The sequence below is a fragment of the Papaver somniferum genome, chromosome 5 (assembly GCF_003573695.1).
Source record: "Papaver somniferum cultivar HN1 chromosome 5, ASM357369v1, whole genome shotgun sequence".
Lineage (NCBI taxonomy): Eukaryota > Viridiplantae > Streptophyta > Magnoliopsida > Ranunculales > Papaveraceae > Papaver > Papaver somniferum.
Window position 1 is genome coordinate 71799929 of NC_039362.1, and position 5250 is coordinate 71805178.

At 38.6% G+C, this 5250-nt stretch overlaps 1 pseudogene; it reads left to right on the forward strand.

The window, feature by feature from the left end:
• Window positions 1-2807: 2807 nt before the first annotated feature.
• On the forward strand, window positions 2808-4763 carry LOC113281877 (annotated as a pseudogene).
• Window positions 4764-5250: the final 487 nt, after the last annotated feature.

A 5250-nucleotide genomic window follows, 5' to 3' on the forward strand; every position in this document is an offset into this window, starting at 1 on the left:
CTAAAAGTACTAACCACCACCTATAGATCTGGATTCAGCATATTAAGACTGTACTTCTATAAATCCACATTTGATGGATCTCATAATCCGTGACAAGGGAAAGGAGATAAAAGATTAAGATTATTCTCAATACTCATATGAGTGATTTCTGTGAGTACCAACCTAAGGTCATACATCTAATTCAAGTTTTTTGTTAGGGTTCAGAACCAAAGTGACGTGAAGATTATATGCACGGAACGAAGAAGTGATGTGGAGATAATCTTCACACGAATTTTAACAAACAAAATACCGTAAAAGAACTAAGAACCTTAAGATAGAATCCTTTTTTATGGGGATTAACCACCTCTGATGTGAAGAACACGTAAAGAACTTGAATTATATTAATTGAATGAACCGTTTACAAGCTCATGATTGAATATTTAAAGCAAACTAAACTTATTTAAGAAGTCATTTGAAATAAGAAAACTAACTAAGCTAAACGGAGTTTAAATAAATAAGGAAAGCTAATTATATGTGGTGTTGGTATCACAACATTTTTTGTTTCCTTTTTTGATCGGTAGATCTCATTCAAGTTCACCTCAGCAATTACTAATATGGATCACCTAAGAAGAATTACCCATGAGCCTCTAAACTCTATCTTAGTGGTAAGTATTTCTTCTAAAAAAAAAATATATGAACCCTAGACTGCGCCTATTGAATCTTTGATTACATATTAAGGCTACCACTTGACGTAACTTATTATTCATGCAATGGAATCTTTAATGTCAATGTGTTAATAACAAGCTTTTATGAATGGTTCTGTACTTTTGTGTTGATCAAGTGGAATCTTTAATTTCCTTCGTTGATGCAATGGAAACAAATTTTGGTTCCGCGACATGAGTTATTCCCAAGATCACCAACCAAGCTAAAAACTTGGAACCAGACCAAGAAAACACTAACCTGCTCTTATGCATGTGGAAGTTCGCTACTGTTAGCATAATTTATTTTCGAAAAATGGGTCATTTGTCCAAATATTTTTAAAACATGGTTCAAATGGACGAGTAAAAATTAGTATGGGTGAAATGGACACTAAAAAAATAGCAATGATAAAATTGGATTCATCATGACTTAAACTTAAAAAATAGTAAGGATGAAACTGGATGCATCCTGATGTAAATTAAAAACAAGAAAAAGTATTTGAAAATGGGTATGATGAAATTGTTTACATCCTAGCTATTTTTACATTTTTGTCCATTTAAACTGTATCAAAATCTAAATGTCCTTTTCACCCAGAAATTGTTGATTTTGGTCTTTTTAACCAATTTTGTGATTTATTTTTACCCGGTGCGAAGCACGGGTTACTGCCTAGTCTATATAAATAAATATCGCAATCATGATATAAAAACATTCATATCTACCGACTGTTATAATCAGTTTATATATAAATAAATTCTTACCGATAGGTTTTCTTCATGAATAAAGAACACCATCCCAGAATCAGTCTATGTGGCCATGAACACCACTGTACCACTGGACTTGGCAGTGGCGGAGCTTAATGAGGACTAGGGAGGACAGTTCCTCCCTAGAATTTTTGAAGTTGCAAAATTAGGCTTGGAAGTTATGGATTTTCCGTAATTGTCCCCCAAAATTTGACAAATTACCACAAATCAAAGCATTTTGTAATTTTTGTAGCATCTTTCCAGTATAGTTCTATAGCAAAAACTTGAAAAAGAAACTAAAAAATTTAGGCGGCCTTCGACCGCCATAGCATACAACGTTATAATTTGGCATCGTTAGTATTTGTCCTCCCAACACAAAAGTTCTTGCTCCGCCGCTCGGACTTGGGCTGGTGTTTTTAAAAAGAATTCAAATTCTACTATTTGTTTCATATTTTCAAGGTCGACTAACATGGGTTGATTTCACTTTCACATCTTATACAGCTAATAAACACTGATTAACAAAAAATTAATCAGCCGTTATGAAAAGTAGTTGGTCGACAGTTTTTTTTTTTTTCTTCGTAATGATCCATTTTGGTCTTCCAGGAATATGACTCGAATAATCAAACTAGACCGCAAACTCCGCAGGTATATAATTTCGTTTTCTTTCTGCACAACACGTTCTCAACTGGACCCTTCCTCGTGACTCATGAGAGTGCACTTTCTTAGCAGGGACCAAAAAGATTCTGAAAGAAATGGTCAATCAGCAGCTTTGATTTTTTTTATTTCTTTTCACTCTTTTGTTTTTTGGGGGCAGCTTTATTCATCTTCAAACCCATGCAGGCCAGAAACTGTTACTACTACAGTGAATTTTATTCCCAATAGTGCCAACTCTCCCACCGTACATGCTGTACCGTCTGAGGCACAGATCGTTTTCTAAGGCTAGCCTCATAATTCATGAGCAGTCAAAATTGTATACCCCAGCCGTACACCAGGTGTCAGTTTACACTTTACAAAAAAAAAAAAAAAGACATGGACCTCCTGCTCGCCGCTTGGGTATCTACCACTCCTATCCTATACATGAACTTAACGAACTGCAAACTATATATGGCACTCGATTCGACAACATTTAATCCTCATAATCAATTGTTAAAAGTTCGCTAGAAATTGGCAAGGTCTATGAGATGAGGTGATCTATGCAGTGACGTAACAAATAGACCTGGAACATGCGTCTACCAAACTAATCACCCATGCCACCATCATCATGTAAAAAGAAACAAAACGTGCACAGCCTGAAACAGCGCCACCAACTCATCCTAACGACCGATCAAAATCAACATTCGAAGTATTCTAATGTCTCTAGTTAAATCTTTGTTTCGGTGGTTTCTCAAGTCTAACTGACCTCCTTTAATCATCTTCTTAAGTAACATCCACCGGCACACATAACCGTGATATGTCCCTTTCCTGCCTAGGGGACGACACCACGTCTATCATAAACTCTCTCTCGCCATTAGTTGTCCATGTGATGCTGTGACATCCACGACCCACTCATTAAAATAGCAACCCAAACTTGTGAATTCACAGTGCTCAAAACTCAAGCCTCGGATACACACTTCCTCAACAGTTTCAGAATTCTGCGAATTCCCGAATACTAGTTTATCATCTTTCTCCTGATCATCAATCCCAAAAAAAAACTAGCTAGCTATGCCGAGTTCAACACCATCCTCCGGCGCACATATCTTGATCTTTCCTTACCCTGCACAAGGCCACATGATACCACTTTTAGATTTTGCTCATCAGCTGTCTCTCCGTAATTTAAAAATCACCATACTCGTCACACCCAAGAACCTTCCAATTCTGAACCCATTACTCTCCGAAAACCCTTCCATCAAAACATTAGTTTTACCCTTTCCAAATCATCCTCGTTTACCTCAAGGTGTAGAAAACGTCAAGGATTTATCACCCAATCACTTCTATACCATGTTGAATGCTATGAGTGGACTATACAATCCTATCCTTGAATGGTTCAAATCTCACCCTTCACCACCTGTTGCAATCATCTCTGATTTCTTTCTAGGATGGACCCATGAACTTGCATGCGAGCTTGGTATCCCTCGTATAGATTTCTCTCCTTCTGGCGCTATGGCTATTGCAGTCATGGATAAGCTCTTTCAAAACGTGCCCAAGCTAAATGGTGATCCTTATCATCAAATTGAATCATTTCCTGATATTCCTAGTTCCCCATTTTACCCCTGGTGGCAACTCCCTTCTCTCTACAGAAGTCTTAAACATGGAGAGCCGGAATCGGATTTCATCAGAAAGAGTATGCTTGCGAATTTTGATAGCTGGGGAATTGTGATCAACTCGTTCAGTGAGTTGGAATCGGTGTATTTGGATTACTCGAGGAAGAAACCGAACGGGTTGGGATATTATAACCGAGTTTGGGCTGTGGGTCCTATTCTTCCATCGGATGATGATGCAACTGGACCCGCTAAAGAGAGAGGCGGCTCAGGCTCAGTATCGACTGATGATATTCTCTCGTGGCTTGACACGTGTCCGGATAGTTCGGTGGTCTACGTTTGTTTTGGTAGTCAAGTTGTTCTCTCCACCAAGCAGATGGAAGGATTAGCAAGGCGGCTAGAATCTAGTGGGGTTCGGTTTTTATGGTGTGTTAAAGAACCCACTACAGGGCATGTGGACGGTGAGTACAGTGTTGTTCCGGCAGGATTTGAAGATCGTACCGCTGGTAAGGGAATGTTGATCAGAGGGTGGGCCCCACAGTTGCCGATACTGAAACACAGATCGGTTGGATCATTTATGACTCATTGCGGATGGAACTCGGTAATAGAAGGACTCACTTCTGGTGTTGTCATGTTAACATAGCCAATGAGGGCTGAACAGTTTGTGAACGCAACGCTTTTGGTTGATCAAGCTAAGGTTGCTATTAGAGTTTGTGAAGGGGTGGATACGGTTCCTGATCCGGATGAGTTGAGTCGGATTTTGTCTGATTCAGTGAGTGAGAATGGGTTGGAAGTGAGGGTTCGAGCAGTGGAGCTGTGTAAAGCTTCACTTGCTGCAGTTAAAGAGGGTGGAAGTTCGTTTATGGACCTGGATGGCTTTGTCAAAGGCTTAGCTGCTCTTGAGCCTTGCTCTAAATGAAAACATGTACCTTTTTTTCTTTCTTTTGTACTGGCAATCTCAGTTTTATTGTTGATTAAGGCAAGTCCGATGGCAGTACATAAATTTGTTCATTTGCCCGTTCGTTGATGGGCAAATTAGTTTTCCCAGTGGAAAATAGGCCAATTTAACTGGAAGAACCCAAGTTTTTATATAAACAAATTTTTTTAACTCATGAGCTCAATAAATACTTATTTTAAAAACTTTTATATATATATATATATATAAAAGTAATCAAGCATAATTAACTTTCTGGAATGTAAAATAATTTTGCTCAGTGATTTTTTGGACATTCGGCCCAATTTGGGACTAGCGTCGCCTCAATCAAGGCCGATCATCTTAGTTTAATTCGATCGTCTCAAGTTGACATGGGGATTTCAACTTGAGACGAGATTGATGAGCTTCCAAATTTGAGTGTTTGTATCCATTTCCTTGGTTTCACAGTTCCACTATGGGATGGTGTTTTGGGGTAAAAACTTTTTACTGAGTAAAAGGTACAATGGTGGGTAGGCAGATGCTAGTAAGAGCAGATCGTGTAAACCCTTAAACAAATGCAATGTATGGAAGTGCTTTGAGTTCGAGAGACCAATCTGTACGATTCAGGCCTAAACTAATAAATGGGCGTTCCAGTCTTGATTCAGTCACAATAGGAGAAACA